This window comes from Lissotriton vulgaris, chromosome 12 (genome assembly GCF_964263255.1).
Source record: "Lissotriton vulgaris chromosome 12, aLisVul1.2, whole genome shotgun sequence".
Lineage (NCBI taxonomy): Eukaryota > Metazoa > Chordata > Amphibia > Caudata > Salamandridae > Lissotriton > Lissotriton vulgaris.
Genome location: NC_141700.1, coordinates 770,540,973 through 770,563,340, shown reverse-complemented (window position 1 = coordinate 770,563,340; position 22,368 = coordinate 770,540,973). Strand labels below are relative to the sequence as shown.

Below are 22,368 nucleotides of genomic sequence, written 5' to 3'. Positions count from 1 at the left end.
GAAAAACAACCCAGCTGGTTCATGATGACCTCAGGGAGATCAAGCATCACTGCAGACAACTTGAAAGAAAATGGAGACACCAACAACTATGAGACACAAAGAAAAAGGCCGTAACTCTCAGACTTGAAGCCAGCTTCAACAACGGCAAAGAACTCTTCTCCATCATCAAGAACCACCACTCTGATGAACACCATCCACTCAGGAGCCCGCTTAGAGCCATGCCCCCACTTCATATACAACCATTGAAGGACCATCATCTCCCCCCACTCACCGCTATCATCAACACCTCCGTACCCACTGCCTCCTTCCAGTATTGCTGGGAAAATGCAGAAGTCAACAACATATTGAAGAAACGAAGTGGACAATACCACTCTCAGCAGCTACAGACCCATATCGCTCCTGCCTTTGAGGAAGTCATCAATACCCGGCTCGCAGACCACCTAGAACTCCATCAACTCCTAGGCAGCTCTCAGTCAGGCTTTCATACCTACCCCAGCACAGAGACAGCCCTCATTGCGGCCACAGATGACATCAGAAGGATCCTCAACCGAGGAGAAACAGCGGCACTCATCCTCACTGACCTCTGCAGATTTCGATACGCTCTACCACAAGTCACTCATCAGAACGTTTCAGCACTTGGGTATCTGCGGACCGACCCTCAAGTCGAAATCTGTAGTGTCTTAAGTATATGGAAGTGTGTAGTGTGTATTAATGTAATTTTGCCCTTTAACTCTGCATGGAATCTGGAATATTGGCTACACGGTTCTGTGCTCAGCAGAGCTTCAGATGACAGTTGCCAGGTCTGTGCATTGGATGGGGTCTCTGTTATCAGAAACCTAATAAAGTGGATTCTACAACCTTCTTTGCTTCCTGAGAGTATTTGATGTGAAACTTACAAAATCCTCCTTTCTCATGGACAGAACTCAATGAGTTATACTTCCCCTCCTCACCTCCTAACTCAAGAAACTCATCCGCGGAGTCCCTCAAGGATCGTCGCTCTGCCCAGCACCGTTCAACATCTACATGACGTCTCTCGTAGACATCATCAGAGCCCGCGGCATCAACCTAGTATCCTACACGATGACACACAGCTCATCCCCTCCCTTACCGACTCAACCAGCACCACCACAGTAAACGTCACCAACTGTATGAGCAACATCGTTGCTTGGATGAAAAACAACCACCTCTAACTCAACACAGACAACCTGAAGTCCTAATCTTCGGCCACAACCACCCCCTGGGATGCCTCTTGGCGGCTCTCTGAACTTGCCCCCCCAGCCACCCATGTGTACCATGTCAAGAACCTCTGGCTCATCCTGGACACCAACCGCTCCATGAGCACACAGATCAATGCCGTCTCGTCATCATGCTTCGACATCCGGCGGATGCTACGGAAGATTTTCAAGTGGAGCCCATTAAACACCAGCCAGTCACCCCGGCTCTTATCACAAGTTCCAAGATAAGTCAGGACAAGTGAGAAATCTTCGTTCAGCGCGGAAATAATTCCAAAACAAAGTCACTAGTTGTGATATTTATGTGTGATGACCCGTGTTTGGGACTCCGAGTCAGGTAAATAGAGAACAGAGTCAGAGAGAGACACATAATCAGCAGATTTCGTGTCTCTCTCTGACTCTTCCCTTCCCGTCTCCATCTTCCTCCCCTTCTTTCCCTCATACTCTTCCTCTTCTCTTAACCTTCCTCCTAATATGTTCCTTCAAATATGTCTGTCAGTGTTCTCTATTTACCACAAGAGTCAACACACATAAATATCTTAACTAGTAACTTTGTATTGGAATTCTTTCCGCGCTGAACGACGATTTCTCACTTGTCCTCACTTATCTTGGACCTTTATTGTCCCCAGTGGCGTAGGGGTCTCCCACTGTCAAGGACAAGTACCTTACTCATATTTTACTCGATTCAATACGGTCAGTAAGGAATTGGGACCGATCACCCCCTTTTACCTATCACAAGTAGACTTGATTTTGGAAATGCCCTCTATGGGGGAAGCCCAGCCCATATCCTACACGGACTCCAATCCACCCAGAACACCGCCGCCAGACTCATCCTGAAAATCCCACAAAATAACCTCGTCCCTCTGCACCTCAACAATCTCCAGTGGCTCCCAGTCCAGGAAAGATGTAAATTCAAGCTACTCACCCACGCCCACAAAGCTCTCCACAACACCGGTCACGCTTACCTCAACCACCGCCTAAACTTTAACCAACCCACAAGACACCTTCGATCTGCGTCCCACCCCCTCAGGCCGGCCCTACCCAGCGCCTGGATGCCTGCACAAGTGATTAGCCGAGCTCTGCAAGTTAACATAACATAACCTTAACATAAACATGACATAACATAATGTTGCAGTCCACTGGGTTTGGAACCACAGAAAGACGCACACGTCGCTTCAACTGGCACATGAACCTGCTGGGCTATTTTCCTTGGATTGGAACCTCTGATCAGCCTGTTACCACAACCACCACCACTGCAACCCACTGAGCTATTTTACTTGATTAAGGGCCTTATGTATCAACACTTTTCCCCCATAGACACAGAATAGGCAAAACCCTTTGATACAGCTGGCCCTATATGACGTAACCTGCAGGGTCGGCACATCAGTACAAGTGCATTAAGTCCTTTAGACATTGATCTGAACGTAGCCCTGCTGTGAACTACAAAGTTACACACACACCTCAGGTGCAGCGCATTGACCCACTGAGCTGCCTTTAATGTGGTGCGGATCTGTGGTCTGCAGCTCACACGGAGCTCCCCGAAGCGGACGCCTCAGCCCACCGAACTATCTAACTGGCTGAGGAAAAGAAGTGCCTTCAGCCTGGGACACGCTTATTTCTGGCCACACCCAGGGATCAGGGAATAGTTAGTGGACAAAAAAAGCCCCGGAGAAGACTCCGAGCCCCCGGGTTCCCAGGTCGCAGCCTGATCCCTTCTGCGGGACGCCCAGGGGCCCCCAAAAACGCATTTCTCGCAGCAGAATCCAGTTTCTTACCTTCTCTTTTCGCAGGCATCGCTGGGAGACGTCAGATGGGGCCGTAATCTGATAATCCCCTCTGACAGCGGGGCTTTAAGAAGGCTGAAGGAGGGGTTGCAAGCAGGGGCGCCCTGGGTGATGTGGTCTGGCTCACCTGAAGGGCGGGGCTTTAAGAAGGCTGAAGGAGGGGTTGCAAGCAGGGGCGCCCTGGGTGATGTGGTCTGGCTCACCAGAAGGGCTGGAGGCAGGGGCGCCCTGGGTGATGTGGTCTGGCTCACCTGAAGGGCTGCAGGCAGGGGCACCCTGTGTGATGTGGTCCCGCTCACCTGAAGGGCTGCAGGCAGGGGCACCCTGGGTGATGTGGTCTGGCTCACCTGAAGGGCTGGGCTTTAAGAAGGCTGAAGGAGGGGTTGCAAGCAGGGGCGCCCTGGGGGATGTGGTCTGCCTCACCTGAAGGGCTGGAGGCAGGGGCGCCCTGGGTGATGTGGTCTGGCTCACCTGAAGGGCTGCAGGCAGGGGCACCCTGGGGGATGTGGTCTGGCTCACCTGAAGGGCTGCAGGCAGGGGCACCCTGGGGGATGTGGTCTGGCTCACCTGAAGGGCTGGGCTTTGAGAAGGCTGAAGGAGGGGTTGCAGGCAGGGGCGCCCTGGGTGATGTGGTCTGGCTCACCCGAAGGGCTGCAGGCAGGGGCAGCCTGGGTGATGTGGTCTGGCTCACCTGAAGGGCTGCAGGCAGGGGCGCCCTGGGGGATGTGGTCCCGCTCACCTGAAGGGCTGCAAGCAGGGGTGCCCTGGGTGATGTGGTCTGGCTCACCTGAAGGGCCAGGCTTTAAGAAGGCTGAAGGAGGGGTTGGGGGCAGGGGCACCCTGGGGAATGTGGTCTGGCCCACCTGAAGGGCTGGAGGCAGGGGCGCCCTTGGTGATGTGGTCTGGCTCACCTGAAGGACTGCAGGCAGGGGCACCCTGGGGGATGTGGTCTGGCTCACCTGAAGGGCTGCAGGCAGGGGCACCCTGGGGGATGTGGTCTGGCTCACCTGAAGGGCTGCAGGCAGGGGCACCCTGGGGGATGTGGTCTGGCTCAACTGAAGGGCTGGAGGCAGGGGCACCCTGGGGGATGTGGTCTGGCTCACCTGAAGGGCTGGGCTTTGAGAAGGCTGAAGGAGGGGTTGCAGGCAGGGGCGCCCTGGGTGATGTGGTCTGGCTCACCTGAAGGGCTGCAGGCAGGGGCACCCTGGGTGATGTGGTCTGGATCACCTGAAGGGCTGCAGGCAGGGGTGCCCTGGGTGATATGGTCTGGCTCACCTGAAGGGCTGCAGGCAGGGGCACCCTGGGGGATGTGGTCCCGCTCACCTGAAGGGCTGCAGGCAGGGGCGCCCCGGGTGATGTGGTCCCGCTCACCTGAAGGGCAGCAGACAGGGGCGCCCTGGGTGATGTGGTCTGGCTCACCTGAAGGGCTGGGCTTTGAGAAGGCTGAAGGAGGGGTTGCAGGCAAGGGTGCCCTGGGTGATGTGGTCTGGCTCACCTGAAGGGCTGGGCTTTTGGAAGGCTGAAGGAGGGGTTGCAGGCAGGGGCGCCCTGGGTGATGTGGTCTGGCTCACCTGAAGGGCTGGGCTTTGAGAAGGCTGAAGGAGGGGTTGCAGGCAGGAGCGCCCTGGGTGATGTGGTCTGGCTCACCTGAAGGGCTGCAGGCAGGGGCACCCTGGGTGATGTGGTCTGGCTCACCTGAAGGGCTGCAGGCAGGGGTGCCCTGGGTGATGTGGTCTGGCTCACCTGAAGGGCTGCAGGCAGGGGCACCCTGGGGGATGTGGTCCCGCTCACCTGAAGGGCTGCAGGCAGGGGCGCCCCGGGTGATGTGGTCCCGCTCACCTGAAGGGCAGCAGGCAGGGGCGCCCTGGGGGATGTGGTCCCGCTCACCTGAAGGGCTGCAGGCAGGGGCGCCCTGGGTGATGTGGTCCCGCTCACCTGAAGGGCAGCAGGCAGGGGCGCCCCGGGTGATGTGGTCCCGCTCACCTGAAGGGCAGCAGGCAGGGGCGCCCTGGGTGATGTGGTCCCGCTCACCTGAAGGGCAGCAGGCAAGGGCACCCTGGGCGATGTGGTCTGGCTCCCCTGAAGGGCTGGAGGCAGGGGTGACCTGGGTGATGTGGTCTGGCTCACCTGAAGGGCTGCAGGCCGGGGCACCCTAGGTGATGTGGTCTGGCTCCCCTGAAGGGCTGCAGGCAGGGGCACCCTGGGCGATGTGGTCTGGCTCACCTGAAGGGCTGCAGGCAGGGGCGCCCTGGGTGATGTGGTCCCGCTCACCTGAAGGGCTGCAGGCAGGGGCGCCCTGGGTGATGTGGTCCCGCTCACCTGAAGGGCAGCAGGCAGGGGCGCCCCGGGTGATGTGGTCCCGCTCACCTGAAGGGCAGCAGGCAGGGGCGCCCTGGGTGATGTGGTCCCGCTCACCTGAAGGGCAGCAGGCAGGGGCACCCCGGGCGATGTGGTCTGGCTCACCTGAAGGGTTGGGCTTTAATAAAGCAGAAGGCGGGACTACAGGCAGGGGGCACTCTGGGAGATGTGGTCCCGCTCACCTGAAGGGCAGCAGGCAGGGGGCACTCTGGGAGATGTGGTCTGGCTCACCTGAAGGGCTGGAGGCAGGGGCACCCTGTGTGATGTGGTCTGGCTCACCTGAAGGGCTGCAGGCAGGGGCACCCTGGGGGATGTGGTCTGGCTCACCTGAAGGGCTGCAGGCCGGAGCACCCTGGGGGATGTGGTCTGGCTCACCTGAAGGACAGCAGGCAGGGGCGCCCTGGGTGATGTGATCCCGCTCCCATGAAGGGCAGCAGGCAGGGGCGCCCCGGGTGATGTGGTCCTGCTTACCTGAAGGGCAGCAGGCAGGGGCGCCCTGGGTGATGTGGTCCCGCTCACCTGAAGGGCAGCAGGCAGGGGCACCCTGGCCGATGTGGTCTGGCTCACCTGAAGGGTTGGGCTTTAATAAAGCAGAAGGCGGGACTACAGGCAGGGGGCACTCTGGGAGATGTGGTTCCCCTCACCTGAAGGGCAGCAGGCAGGGGGCACTCTGGGAGATGTGGTCTGGCTCACCTGAAGGGCTGGAGGCAGGGGCACCCTGTGTGATGTGGTCTGGCTCACCTGAAGGGCTGCAGGCAGGGGCACCCTGGGGGATGTGGTCTGGCTCACATGAAGGGCTGCAGGCCGGAGCACCCTGGGGGATGTAGTCTGGCTCACCTGAAGGGCAGCAGGCAGGGGCGCCCTGGGTGATGTGGTCCCGCTCACATGAAGGGCAGCAGGCAGGGGCGCCCCGGGTGATGTGGTCCCGCTCACCTGAAGGGGAGCAGGCAGGGGCGCCCTGGGTGATGTGGTCCCGCTCACCTGAAGGGCAGCAGGCAGGGGCACCCTGGGCGATGTGGTCTGGCTCACCTGAAGGGTTGGGCTTTAATAAAGCAGAAGGCGGGACTACAGGCAGGGGGCACTCTGGGAGATGTGGTCCCGCTCACCTGAAGGGCAGCAGGCAAGGGGCACTCTGGGAGATGTGGTCTGGCTCACCTGAAGGGCTGCAGGCAGGGGCACCCTGGGCGATGTGGTCTGGCTCACCTGAAGGGCGTGCGATGATGCAAAAGCCTCTTTTTGTATTTTACACCTATTTTCACCCTTCACTTTGCTCACAAATGCTGCCAGTTGTGGCAGACTTGAGAAGTGAGGCACAGCTTGATAAAGTGCCCCCCCCCCCCCCACACTCACACAAAAAAAGCAGGGATTACAACACAGCACTAAAGTTTCCAAGGTCCATGCGTGAGTAGTTCATGCCGTCCAGATAGTTTTCTTTGCATTCTGGGATTTATAGTCCTGTTCATGCCCTTATATAATCAGGACTACAAGTCCCAGAATGCACACACAAAAACTGGCGCTGGACTATTTACTGCACCAAAATGCATACGTCACAGAAAATAATGTACACCTTTCTTTTACATTCGGAAACATTTAAACTGCCACAATTTAAGGAATGGTGAAGACTTTATTACACCTGGTGATTACCAAATTCCACACACCTCAGAATTCCTACCCCTGCATAAACAAGGCATTGGTAGTGGTCGGAATCAGAATCAGGGCACTGGTTTCCTCCCACCTGATTGGTGCCACCCAGGGAGGAATGCACTAGATGGTGCCTTGTGTTTGCTAACACACATACATGTTATGAGAGACAGTGGTCCCTACAAGGAAACTAGAAGTCATACACACAGGAATGCAATCAGAGCTGTGTGGGTGTGTATCCAAATGGAAATAATTGTATTTATTTAAACATTCAATAAACACAAAAAGCATATAATATAATGCAGTGGGCAAGAAGTGGCGGGGTTTGGAAATCACCAGATTTCCAGACCTCAGGCATTTGCTTCTAAAGTGACTTCCAGTGATACATTTTTGACATCAGTCACAATAAAGGAAACATCTTATGTGTCACATAAAACATAAGCAAATGGTTGGAGTCAAGATGTAGTTGTCGACGATGTTTCGATCCTTAACTACGGTCGGGGGATCATCATCAGGACAGAGAAATCTGAATGCCTGAGAAGTAGCTCCCTATTATACAGAACAAGGGAACCCAAAGGAAATTTATTTAGACAGGGACCTTGGGCAATTTCATGTTATAGAGAACAGTGGTCCCTATTCAGGGAGAATACAGTGTGATAGATAACCATACACTAGAATAGAATGTATGTCTTCTGTCCAGCCGGACAAGAATTTATTTTCATAATATTTTTCAAAAGTAGTATCAAATAAAACATTCAGATGACAAGTGGGCACAGCCGTGACCCACAGAACACAAGACAGAACAACGAACACAGAATTGACCAAAAGGCAAGCCAGAATGGGTCTGTACACTTGTACTCAGTATAGACAGACACAAATTAATCATTTAACACCATTGCACAATGTGTTATAGCTTGAGTCTGGAGCATAGGGTGTTTGGGTGTTGATAAGTTTCGATGCCAACATTAAATATAGTTATGGAAACAGAGGTTCCTAGCTTATTTAGAATCATCACAATACAGTATAGAACACAATAGGCTACTATACGTGAAAGTCTCCTTGCCCAGCCGGACAAGGAATTTATTTATAAACCAATGTCAAAAATAATTACAGTATGTTTCTACACAAGTAGCGTGGCACAAGCCTGTGCCATACTAAGGGAGAAAGAAAGTAGAACAGAGTGAAAGGGGTGTTTCCAGGCAAGAAAAAGGAGCAAACAGGGCACTGTAAGCAGTAGAGGATAGTGACAGTGTCGCCTGGAGTGGAACATACAAAATCACATTTAAAATATACTGCATGTATGCCCACTCATGGGTGTCGACGTTTCGATCCCTATTGCTCAATTACATAACTGGGATCATCATCAGGACTTAAAAATAGATTTGCCTGAATGTAACAAAGCCTCTGAATAAGAGGTTAGAGTTGGGGAAATGAATGGGCTGGTTTTCAATGGAACATACGGGGAGGGAGTTCTTTGGATATCCAAGCAGAAGCGCAGGTAATGCTGGATATATTCTCATGTGTCCCGTTGCGGCATTGGGCCGAACCGTTAATTGCTATGTTTTACACTCCTGTTAAAATCCATGAGGAATTTGGAGGGAAGTTATCCTGGTTCTTTCAATTACGCCTGGTTTGACGGGCTTAAATAGTGGGTAAAGGTATTGAGTTGTTTGAGTAGGGCTCAATGGCCGTCCACTCGTTTCACGATTGATGTCGGAATGGGACGCGAGTCGGATTGGAGCTCGCGTATGACCAGGATACTCGGTCTCGATGCTGGGTGGGTACAACACCTCAAAATACAGAGAAGATCCTTACTACTCTTAATCACTCAGCTAGGATTGGAAGTTGACCCACAGAAAAGTAAATTGGCAAGCAGAAAGTTGAATATCTAGGATATCTGTGGGGTCAAGGTATTGTTGAACTACAGGAAGGAAAGCTTGCGGCGACTATAGGTGCCCCCTTCCCGAAAACAAAGAAAGATCTTAATATTATTATTATTATGTTTCTTATATAGCGCCAGAATCGACCCCCGAAGGGGTATCTCCGCGCTTGCCTTGGGAACCCGTCCTGGCTTGACCCTGCCGCGTCGGGAATTGAACCCTGGTCCCGGGTCTGACCTCTGCTTCAGGGTCTGCCTGCTCTAACCAGTGAGCCACACTTCTCCACCTCTTAGAACACTCCTAGGTTTTAAAGGATATTATCGCAAATTCATTCTCAGATTTTCTTAATTGGCTGCTCCACTGATAGTTATTGTTAGAAAAGGTAGCCATATTATTATTATTATTATTATTCCGAGTTTTGTATAGCGCCTGGTTACCAATAGGCATCCCCGCGCTTATCAGAACATAACGCAGCTACAAGAATGCAAGGATTAAACAGAGAACAAAAAAGTTTTTAAGAGTTTACGAAACCTGAAGAGACTGGCTTCGGAGCGCAGTTGTAGGGGCAGTGAGTTCCACAAGGAGGCCACATTTATTGAAAACCTTCTGCCCCCAGTTCTTGCCTTTTTCACCCTGCCAACCTGAAGGAGATGTTGGTGGTCAGAGCGGAGGGAACGAGAGGCCTTATAGGGCTGGACCATCTCCTCAAGAATAGGTGGACCCACCCCGTGCAGGACTTTGTGGGCGATGCAGAGTGACTTGAATTTCACCCGGTCCTTCACAGGGAGCCAGTGCAGTGCCCTCAACGCCGGGCGGGCAGATTGCCGCCTAGGGAGACCCGTCAAAAGCCTAGCAGCCGCGTTCTGCACTTGCTGCAGTCTGTTCAGGGTAGATTCGGGTGCGCCCAGGAAAAGCGCATTGCTGAAATCCAGCCGCGAGATGATAAGTCCCTGGATGAGAAGCCTTCGAGTGGCCACTGGGAGCAAGGGCAGAATCTTCTGGGCTGAACGGAGCAGGCCAAAGCACACGCCAGCAGTCTTTTTGGCATGGGTTTTAAATGATAGGTCCTGCTCCAGCCATACCCCCAAGCTCTTGATCTCCTGCTTGGGGGGGGGGGCATCGGTCCCAAACAGTCTGGCCAGCTGCTGGGGGGCAAAGATGGAGCGGAGTTCCCCAACAGCATCAGTTCCGTTTTGAAGCCATTTAACTTTAGGGCTGAGCTGCACATCCACGTGTAGATCTTTTCAAGACACGTGTGCAGCCGGTCGGGATGGTACGCCGACTGGGAGAGGCCTACCACCAGCTGGGTGTCATCAGCGTAACTGATGATTTTGATACCCAGCGGCCGTACCACATTCTCCAGGGGGGCCATGTAAACGTTGAATAGGGTAGGGCTCAATGAAGAGCCCTGTGGCACACCACACTGGAGAGGGGTAGAAGATGATTTTTCCTGGCCTTCCCACACCTCAAATGTACGACCTTCCAGGAAGGAGGCGAACCATTTGAGGGCCAAACCCGTGACCCCGACCCCTGACAGCCGTTGGAGAAGCACCTGATGGTCCACGGTGTCAAAAGCAGTGCTGAGGTCCAGGAGGATCACTGCCACTGATCCCCCCGAATCCAGCATGCTCCTCGCATTCTCCATGACCGCCAGCAGGGCGGTGTCGGTCCCCTGACCGGGCCGAAAACCCGTTTGGGAGTCGCCCAGGAGGGAGTTGGCTTTTAAAATACCCTACACAGAAGGTTGTGCAGACCTTCGCAAAATTAAAGTAGATTAGTTCATCCAAACCTGTTTTACACTCTACAGAAGTTTCTTAATACGTTTGCACTCCAAACTGATGCTTCAGAGGTGGGGTTAGGTGCAGCTGTTTCGCAAAAGGGCACAGAGGGACAAGAGAAATCGGAAGACAGCCATGACAACGCAGGCTTTACACCGCGCTGCCATTACGACGCTGCCATTACAACGCAAGTCGTTACAACGCGTTGCGCTGGAGGGCGCTCTTGGTTTTTTTCAGTAGAAAATTGTACCCTAGAAAAAGAAGCTATTGAGTAGTGGAAAAGGAGTATTTGGCTATTAAATAGGCAATTTAAACATTGAGATACTATTGAAAGAGTGTAAAATCTTATTACACACTGATCACAGCACCCCCTCACTTCCCAGGGCAAAGAACAAAGGACATAGTGCAAGAGTATTAAGGAAGTTCTTAACTTTACGACAGTTTAAGTTTCAAACATATCACAGTAAAGGCAAACATCAGGGAAAAGTGGATTTTCTTTTTATCAAGATATCCAGTGGCAGGACGTCTTCCCTATCACAAGAAGTTCGAGGGCAAGATCTTGAGAAGGGAGTCTGCTGAGGCAGGAGCAGGGCCCAGACCTGGGGGCGGGCAACTAAAAAGAGAGGTCTATAGAGATAGAAGACAGACTAAGGAAAATGATTACAGAAGTAAAGATGGACAGATAGGAAGCACTAAAGATAGACACTCTTTATAAAGAGCAAGAAGCATCACAGGAGAAGTAACAATCCGAAAAAGGAATAGGCAAGAAGGAGAAGAAAAGGCGAGGGAGAGGCGTATCCCTTTAGGAGAAACAAAGAAGAGACAGAGACCAGGACATCAGGAAGCCGGGCAAGCGGTCGGAGGAAGAGCTGGATCCCGCAGGAGAAGATTCCAAGGATGTGCCAGACAATGGGTCAACGAAATGGTGGTCTCCCCGGCGATAGCCGAAGTGACAAAACCGGTCACCCTCCACAAGGAGTGTGGCCAATCCAGGTGGGTCTCAAGGGCCAGGAAAGAGGCTGCAAGGAGAAGAGGAGTCTAACGGCACCAGCCTGCTATCTCCTGCCTGACAGAGTAAAAAGGGCACGATGTATATAACCCAAAAGCTTAAAGACATAAATATAGACAATACCGAGGAGTAATTCCCAACTACCATGACAATGTGGGCTAGAGTTACCAAGTCTGTAAAAGGGGAATTTTAAGGCAACTGAGGCTCTTTTTGGTTTTGTTGTTATTAGTGACCCCCCACCCTCCACGCACCCGTGCCTCTATTTAGTTTTGTGGCCAGATCTTGGGCATTAATAAAATATCCTTATTGAGAAAATAGTGAGTTTATAAAAAGAAGAAACCATATAAAATAAATGCAAAGAGATCAGAAAAATTGTTTTTTAATTATTTATTTTGATCTCCAGGCATAATTGCACCTGCCTGCTACCTTTGTTCTCCCAAACGGTTGCTGCCCAGATGGAGACGCCACTGGCCATTTCCTAAAAACGAACCAAGAGTTAAAGTGAACCAACAACTCTGGGAAGGCTTTGTTTCCCGTCCTTTTCTTCAGAAAATAAACCTAGTCATATATCTTTATGTTACTATTGTCGCAGGGATGCTCTCTGAAAACAGAACTGTGCCTTGGGATAAGAGGATGTCAGACTGTAGGGACTGAGTCTCTCTTCCACATCAGTACCTGTGGGCCCAAATCTGACTAGCTCACAGTGCCTCACCTGAACTGCTAACCTTCCCAGAGTAATAGGTGATGTGGCAACCTATAACATGACCCTCTAGTGCACAAGGGAACTATAGAAACAGACCCTCACTTTTCATTTCTCACTCATGCGTGTCCATAATAAACAAAAGAAAGACACAAAGTAAGTTTAAAATATTTATTAAAACTATTGTGGTCTATTATGAAGCAGTTTTTTTTTTTTACAGAGTTTTATATAGCGTGAACTTGACCCGAATCGGGTATCAGAGCACTTTACATAGCACCAGTTGCATTACATGAGGACACATTCATTTTTTTGTTAGGCACGGGGAGATTAAGTGATTTGCCCAGAATCACAGGATGTTCAGCATCATTGCCGAGACTCGAACACAGTTCCCCAGATTCAAGGTCGACTGCCCTAGCCGTTAGGCCAACTCCTCTCCCCAGTTGTGCTGCGATTAGAAAACATACATAACTTAGCAAAGTAATCAACATTACTAGCAAACTGTATACAATGAACAACCCTATCATGGCAAATTATATATCTAACTAGGCCTACCCTCACTATGCGAGCGCAGGGGTTAGCTCTGGGCCCCATACCTGGCATTTGTAGTTAGGTGGTCCGCATCATGGGTGTAAACTCAGTTCATGCAAGGCTGGTGCGCTCGTTCCAAGACCTGTTCCTTCTGCTGGAATTCTCCTCTCTGTTTTTCAAAGGGCAAGTCACAGTAATATGATAAGAACCACTGTGTTGGAAAACAGCAGCTGTGCTACCGAATGGGGCCAAAACATTAGGAGATGTTGCTGACCGGGCACAAGAAAACAGTACACCACGTTGTTCGACCTTGTACGAAATGTTTAGACTGGATCCAGAGAAGAAGAACTGAAGAACAATAACATGTGCAGCGTATTTCTATAATAATATCATGGCACAAAATAAATGTGTTATATGTGACTGTGCAAGGCAAAGGCAGCCTAAAATGTGTAATATATGAAACTAAGGGAGAACCAAAGTGGGTCCAAAAGGGAACTTACTACACCCCCTCCTTGGTTGGGAGAGTAACTTAGCGACTAATGAATAACAAAAAGGCACAAGTTAAGACAATTCAATGCAATGCTTATAAGCGTGTCATACAAAAAAATTATAATCATAATGTTATGTTGTGTTATAATACATTTATATTGGGCACAGATACTCAAGAGTGTCCCGGCGCTGCTGGTGAACGTAACAGTAGAGGGTCAGACATTAGGTGGCTTGATTAAAAAGTAGAGTCTTCAACTGTTTCTTGAATAGCCTAGTATCCTGAATATTCCACAGCTCCAAAGGGAGGGAGTTCCAAGCCTCAACTGCTTTAACAGAGAGAGAGCTGCCCCCCAAGCGAGTCCTGCAGAAGCGGGGGACAACCGCCAGGCGCTGCGCTGCAGAGCAAAGACTTCTGCGAGGGACATAGAGGGCAAAACGAAGGCAAAACGCCTCCGGAGATAGACCGGCCCTAATCCATACAAGGCTCTATGAGCCAGAGTGAGAGCCTTAAACTGGACTCGATGGACCTCAGGGAGCCAGTGGAGGTCCCGCAGATGCTGTTCCACACTCTATCTTCCAGGGATTTGCAGCAGGACCCTAGGTACCGCATTCTGTATTGTTTGCAATTTTTTAGCTGATACCCCGGGAGGCCAGTGTACAAGCCGTTAGCATAGTCAATGCGGGATAAGATGAGGGCTTGAGTTGACATTTCCTTAGCCGGTCTGGGTAGCAGAGACAGGAACTTTCTGATTGATTTTAATGTGCCAAAGCAAGCCCCCGTAAGCCTCTTTATCTGCGTGGAGAACCTAAGGTCCTCCCCAAACCAGACTCCCAGGTTTTTAGCAGGGTTGCCAGCTGAATTAAGCAGGTGGTACTCTGAGGGCCACAAAACCTCCCTGAAGGATGGAGGGAAAGATCCATAGAAGAGGACCTCCGACTTGTCCTCGTTACACTTCAGCTGCGCCCTTGCCAGCCATTTGAAAACGGCATAGAGACAGTTTTGAGCTGCAGTCGGGGACAAATCGTTTTCCCTCCAAGTGAAGAGGAGCTGGGTATCATCCGCGTAGGCAATGATTTTCACACCCAGCTCCTCTGCAAGAAAGATCAGGGGCGTGATATAAATATTAAAAAGCAGGGGACTCAGAGTAGAGCCCTGCGGAACTCCAGTGCACACCTTCTTGGGGGTCGAGGAGAAAGGTGGCAGCCAAACCTGCTGGGTGCAATCTTCTAAGAAGGATTAGAGCCAATCCCAAACCCGACCAGACACGCCAATGCTAGAAAGACAGGCAAGAAGTTGTTGATGGGCAACCGTATCGAATGCCACAGAGAGTTCCAGTAAAATCAAGGCTGCTCTGCCGCCCGCATCCAGACATTCCCTTATTGCCTCCGACATTTCCACAAGAGTGGTCTCTGTGCTGTATGATGCCCGAAATCCGGATTGAGCCGGGTGGAGAGCGCTGGATGTCTCGACGAAGGTGGCTAGCTGTCTAAAGACTGCTTTCTCGCACACCTTTGCAACCGCCGGAAGAAGGGAAATAGGGCGATAGCGAGTGAGTGTAGCAGGGTCTGAGGATGGCTTCTTCAGAAGCGGTAGAAGTTTGGCCTGCTTCCATATCAAAGGGACGGTGGCAGTCTGAAGGGACAGATTTATGATGGCATTCACCTCTGGATTGACCACCTCTGCGACCCTCACAAGCAACCTAGCTAGGCACAGGTCTGTCAGGGAACCTGATTTGAGTGATTGAAGAATGGACAGCGAGTCCAATATGGTAATAGGCGTGAATTCCATCAGTGGGGGAGCGGACAAGATGGGAGCTAGCCTGCCCAAGGACTCGAGGGCCAGATGTAGGTGGCCCAATACCGGTCAGTAACAGCCGAAATTACCGAATTTCGGCCGTTACCGACCGGTATTGGGCATTTGGGATGTAGGGGAGGATTCGGTAAATAACAAATCGGTATTTACCGATTCGGTATTTACCGAATCATCATTTACCGATTCGGTATTTACCGAATCGGTAAATGACATGTAGGAAGCACTTCTGTGCTTTAAGGATTCGTTATTTACCACCAACTATTAGTTGGTGGTAAATAACGAATATCTCTGTATTCGAGAGTACTCCGGATGGCAATATAAATTTAGCCACTAGAGTACATACCTCGTCTGGAGTACTCTTGAACTGTAGCTTCCAGTAACTACGTCCCATGTGGGACGCTGGAACTTTTTTGTCAGGTCCTATTTTGACGTTTTGTTTTGGGACCGTTGGTACCCTTCTGCCACCGTATCTCACTTTGCTCTGCCGATTATATCATGGATGTATTGCCATATCTTAAATAATTGGCTCTGGAGAAGTTTTTGTTGTTATTTGCATTGTATTTTTCCCTGCTTCCTTCTCCTTACATATTTAGCTCGTTCAGGGACCCTCATGGGACGTAGTTACTGGAAGCTACAGTTCAAGACTACTCCAGACGAGGTATGTACTCTAGTGGCTAAATATATAATGGCAATGGGGATAGATAATTAGTGTTTCTTTAACAAGCTCACAAGGTGTCAGGTCCGCACCACAGCCCAGACGTCCACCCGCAGAGTACATACCTCATCTGGAGCACTCTCGAACGTTAGCTTCCAGTAACAACGTCCCATGTAGGACGCTGGGACTTGTTTGCCAGGTCCTATTTTGAATTTTTTTTGGGGACCGTTGGTACCCTTTTGCCACCGTATCTCACTTTGGTCTGTTCCAGCCTCTCTCCTGAGCCTTTCAATTTGCCTACGAGGATCAGTATCTCCCAGCGCCGGGAAAACCTTTTTGGGTAGCTGTCGCGCTTTAAAAGCCCAATAAATAAATAAATAAATAAATAAATAAATTTGGTCTGTCGATTTGAGTCTATATGCACCCAAGGACTGATTTTCAGTCTCAAGAGTGTTGTAGCTAGAAGAGCCAGCACAGCGGCCCTACGTGCTGAGACTTTTGAAGCATTTTTCTAGCAAACCTCTGGTTGCATTTATTGAGAATTGAGTACTGTGCACATCATATTCAGAAATGATGTACTTTCTACCGAAGGCTACCTGCCACTGATCAACTTGTACTCACAGCATACTGATGAAGGAAGTTACCATCCTCTAGGCATTTCTGAAACGCGCGTCAGCGCTTTTCTTTTGAAATATGTATTATTGATGACTTGATTAATTTTGAATATATTGAATATTGCCTTATGGGTTTTTATTGTTCTTTGCCCTTTGCGAATATTGTATATTATTTATATCACATGTGTTTACTTGTTTTGACATTGTGTTAAGTCTTTTACGTTTTGTTAATTGCTTTATGTGCTAGATGTTATCTTTTCTCAGTGATGTGGGTGATGCTCTTTAACATATTTCATGGTAAGATTTGAAAAAAGGCCAAGGTGCACCACGTCCACACTTAGGGAAATAACTATTTTCAGTGAAATAAACAGTAATAATCATATCAGAGAGATTTTTCTTCATGTAGTTTTGAGAGTTCTTCATTTAGTTCAGATGGTTAAAATATACAGGATCTACAGCCGACGCGTTTCGTCCACAAGGGACTTCTTCAGGGCAGGATAGTCAGATGGTGAGGGTGTCCCTGGTTTCTGGACCGTAGGTGAAGGATAAATGAATCAATCCGGATAACTATATTAATCATCCGATGGTATCATTGCACCATTAATATCAGGTGTTGCAATGTCTTGTGTTCAAGCCACATCAAAAGTGAGGACCTGATATTAATGGTGCAATTTTGATGACAGCTGAACTCTCTAACGCCAGTTATACAATTGGATCTAAACCTGAATTACACATGATACCATCGGATGATTAATATAGTTATCCGGATTGATTCATTTATCCTTCACCTACGGTCCAGAAACCAGGGACACCCTCACCATCTGACTATCCTGCCCTGAAGAAGTCCCTTGTGGACGAAACGCGTCGGCTGTAGATCCTGTATATTTTAACCATCTGAACTAAATAAAGAACTCTCAAAACTACATGAAGAAAAATCTCTCTGATATGATTATTACTGTTTATTTCACTGAAAATAGTTATTTCCCTAAGTGTGGACGTGGTGCACCTTGGCCTTTTTTCAAATCTTACTATAGTTCATGTTTGAACCTGCATTGTGACAGTGGGTGTTCATTGAAGCGTGCACACATACTGCCCCATGTATAAGAGGGTGAGATTTTTTGGAGAATAAACTGACTAGGTGCTGTCCTTTTGGGAATCTACCACTGTTACTTTCCTTTGTACATATTTCATGGTAAGCTTCTTTTATAATTGTCTCTGCTTCTGTATATATGTGTTTATAATGATAACTATATAAGCTAAAAAAGAAAAAAATATTTATTCACTATATTTTTATACTTTTGAATACAAACAATTTAAAAACCAGTGGGCTGTTGGACAGTTGCAATTATATCATGGATGTATTGCCGTATTTTAAATAATTGGTTCTGGAGAAGTTTTTGCTGTTATTTACCCTATTCCAAAGGGCACCACAGGTAATGAAATACGGGTTGTACGCAGGTAAACCAGACATGTCGGGAATGACAATGACCAGTTAGTGTTTAGTTCCTGGAACAAGAGGAATCCAAAGAATTGTAACATGCAATCACAGTACAGCTGGACCGGTGGTAGTTCCAGTGGGCTTTGAAACAGAACATCCAATGTGAAAAAGCGAAAATAGAACCAAAATGGCGCAAATGGGGAACAACACCAAATGTATGCCTCGGAACACACTGAAAAATAGTGACTGAATAAAGGCTGGTATTACTCTAAAGATTTTCTGGAAGGAACTGACTAAGCCAGTCCCAATAACTTTAAAAAGTGTGCTATACCAGGCGTATTGGATGCATTACAAATTCAGTGCACTAGCTCACTGAAATGTTATGGGAGATTGGTGTTTATCAAGGACTGTATTTCACTGGACATCCTTGCAACTTGCAATTCAAAGGTTTCTTCAAGCGGATGTTCATGCTACATCTTTCTGAAACAATAAGGCTTTGATTTGGCTTAGCTTGTTAAAATCTGCCTTCAAAGTTAGAATTGAAGGCCACAATGTACTATCAAAAGCTGTATGCGTCGACAGAAATAGTATGTTATTGCAGCAGGTCACTACGTGGGAGACTGATAAAATATATGTTATCTTGGCCTTCATTCTACAAAAGTCCTGGTCGCTTAACATTATATAGCGCTGGTAGTCCTTATAGAAAGCAGGCCAAAATCTCTACCAAAGCATTACATGCACTGTAAATGGTAACATGTTTATAAACGAGTAAATGCCCAACAGAAGCATCTCATTCCATTCCAGTAAGTAAGACCTCTTTATTGGCTCATTCACAACGATAAGAAAATGGGAGTGACCATAATGAATGAATGAAGCTGCCTCCTAGGGTTTCATATCTATCGACAGGGAAATGTTTCATGCAAGCTGTGAACTGAAATGTTTCAATTGGCAAAGATATGACTCCATGTATTAACCAGTCAGCAGAGGGTGTGTCTCCTATTGTGAAAGCTGTTCTAACTTCTCGAGATGTAACATTGTGTATGTGGCATTGCTTTTTGGCCATGAGCCTTTGTTTATATGTCAGGTTGAAAGACAAGAATAGCTGCATCATATTAAGGTAACGCCATGGCACGCAGCCATTCTTAAGGACTTGGAGTGTCCAGCTAAACTGCATGATAGATCTAAGCTGACTTTGCCCATGGTATAATGAAGATGTCACTTTGCATGATATCAATAACAGATGAAACAATGTTATTCAGATTGTAAATGCGAGAAGACAATGTATTAATTCTATTATCAACAACAGCAAGCACTTTATTCAAATTATCTTGAGCAATTTGTTTTAAACGTGCAGCAGGTTCCATTTGTGACAATTTCCAAATGTTATTATATGTGACATAAATAAATCCTTTTGAGCGCGGAGACTTAGGACTCAACAGAAAATCAGATAGGTTGTTGTCTTCCGACAGGAGCTAAAGATGTTGTTTTACTGCAGACAGTGTGGAATGTTCCAAAAGTTGCTGACATAGTTTCTCTACCGAATAAGTTGGGACTTTTCCTGAGTATTGGGATTGGAAATAACAAGGGTTGGGTCTGCTGGCTTTAAACCCCTGTGTGGAATTTAAATAATGAGCATAACAACCATTTGTGTACACTGGCCACAATAACCACCCATCAGGACTTGACAGTGTGGAGTTAAATGTGCCATTCTGCAACAAACTATTGAGTTGTTCTTCAGTGTAATTTGTTAAATGTTGCCAATTATTAAATCGGGCCATGGAAGGAATGTTTGGTGCATTCATGTCTTTAATTTTTGCCAGTCCCAGGCAAGTAGTTTGTTCAACTGTATCATTTAGAAAATGTATTTGTGTGGGAATTAAGCATGTTCAAAATAAGGTGTCTGTACCCTGAACTTGCCAGGATTTGGTACCCCAAATTGATTTCATGTCAATGGTCTCCTTCCAATAGTCATAGACTTTCATAGCAAATAGTGTGACAAACCAATCTGAATATATTAGTTTGGTTTGCGAGAGCATATATTTCTTTGCTGGTGTAGGGACAAGTTTAAAATAAAAAGATGAAGGGACTAATGTGTCATATCCTGAAACATAGGTGAATATGTTTTTGAGCTCCCTTGCTTGGGAGTTGGACAATGTTCCCATTGTCTGTAATTAAAAAGTATGTGTTGAACACTAGCTCAATGTAAATAATGATGTCCATAATGATGGCAACAGAACATTTCAGCATAATTAGCAGAATTTAAGCACCAATCCTCTGATTCAAAAGCAGTGTAGTATTCAAATCCGATAGTATGGAATTTACAGCCTCAACATTCCAATCATCGGAATGTAACCCAGGTACAATTACATCACCCATAGAAACCCTAAAAACATAAGGAAGCTGCAGTATTTCTGTAGGACTGAATACATCATATGGTACTTTATCCCAAACAATTCTATGAGTTACTGGAACAGCAGAAATATTAATGAGAAGCAAGTCTCTTTTTAGCTTATGTGAAGATGAATTAGACATGAGCACCTTGCCGACCAGTTCTGTGGCAGAGTGTTCTGGAAGGTAGTGGCCAATTATCAGGAAGAAGAAAACAGTCACAAAGGCCTTTTCCTATCAGGCACCCTCCTTATAGAACCAACTTCCCGTAGCTTTAAGGCAATGCCCAGTTCACCTGAAATTTAGGAAGGCTTTGAAAACTGCCTAGTTCTAGACCAGCCCACTGCCACAACTATTCCTGCATGTCCTCGAGCGCGGAGATACCTCTCAGGGGGTTATTCAAGCGCTATATAAACCTACAAAATAAAAATCCAAACCATAGAAATAGTAAAACCAAAGAAAGTGTTATCCAAACATATATCCAAGGATGAACCAAATAAGTGCATTTCAGCCATGAAAAGAAAACACAAGCCTGTGTAGGTGGAGTGTCAAAAACTGAGGAACTGTCAAAAGAGTAGGATGAAAAATCATCTGAACCCACATAATAACCAGAAGCAGTTTGTTAAAAAACAGAAGCCACAGATGCAGTAAGTGAACTGATAAAGTTCACGGGAAGTGGATCAGTAGAAAGGACATCAGCTGCAGAAGATGCAGTAGTAAGTACAGTACTCACTTCAGTCGTTTTGCTAGCTTTTGTTGAGGTATTAGGAATTAACTGAAGTTCACTCTCTGCTCCCCCCAGCTGGGAAGAAATAGCTTCAGTGATGCTCACAAGCTGCAGAGGAAGTTCCTGTTTGGTAGCATGAGGAGTTAGGGCACTACCAAGGACTCCTTGTGGTCTACTGTTAAGAAGTGGCTTCATAATGTAACTTGATGTGATCAATGGAGACAGAATGATTGTCTTTAGAACCAGCAAAGAACCAGCAAGTGATGCTAAAATTACAGTTCTAGTACCGTGAATGCCAAGGACTGGCCCAAGTGCATGGTATGATGGGCCAAACTTCTTTTTCACAGCAATCTTTTCGCAAAAGAGATTGCCAACTTGAATTCAGCGGAAGGTTCTGGCTTCTCCTTAATTCCTATATAGTAAGAGGTTTTTAACTGCTCGTTGGATTGGTTGTCACGGAAGTGTTGTGGAATCTGTAAGACGGCCCAACAATCATTTATGTCAATGGGTGTGGCTCCCGCCACAATGTGTGGATCGTCAAGGTCTGGAATGTACATTTTGATGCCAAAAAAGACCTTCTATGGGATCCAGCCACCCAAAGATCTTTTAGGAAGATTGTCTAGTGCTTGTTGTACACCTTATAGGTTGAGGATTCAACTTTCCCTGTACCTAATACTCTACCTCTTAAGGACTGCTTTAAGTCATGGTTCATTCACTCCACAACAGAATGGCCCTCAAGCCGATATGGAAAAGAGTAATGCACCTCTACACCCAGGGAAGCCATAGTATTCCTATAAGCTTTCGTGGCAAAAGCAGGGCCCTAGTCCGGGTGGAATGCAGTGCATGCATGTGCCCTGATAATGAAATGCAACTCTTTAATAACCATTTGAGCATCCGCTGAATGCTGTGGCTAGACCCAGAGGAACTTTGAGGAAGAGTTGACAGCAACAAAGATAAATGTAAACAGTCCATACGAATGAAATGGACCACAGTGGTGCAGACAAATGCAGCTGAAAGGTTTATTGGAAATCATCAGGTGTGTCTGCAGTGGGCAAGCTGCTGTAGAAGCTTTAATGTGTTCACAAATGTAACAACAAAGGACATATTTTTGGGCCTTTTGATAAAAGCCATGCCACCAAAAACGTTACTTTAGCAAATTATATTGTGGCCGCCACAACTGCATGTGCAGAAGCAACACCTTCAAGCACAGCTATCACTAAAGCTATTCCAAGTTCTTGGTTGGGAGCCAAATGATCACTAACCCCTGGTATTATAACAAAAGGAAAATTTTGTTCACTTAAATGATTTGTGTATTGTGCTGGAAAGCCCCTAGG

The 22,368-nt window shown here is 47.9% G+C and overlaps 1 pseudogene; it reads right to left on the bottom strand.

The window, feature by feature from the left end:
• Positions 1-4,431: 4,431 nt before the first annotated feature.
• On the bottom strand, positions 4,432-21,229 carry LOC147678658 (uncharacterized; annotated as a pseudogene).
• Between the last annotated feature and the right edge of the window lie 1,139 nt (positions 21,230-22,368).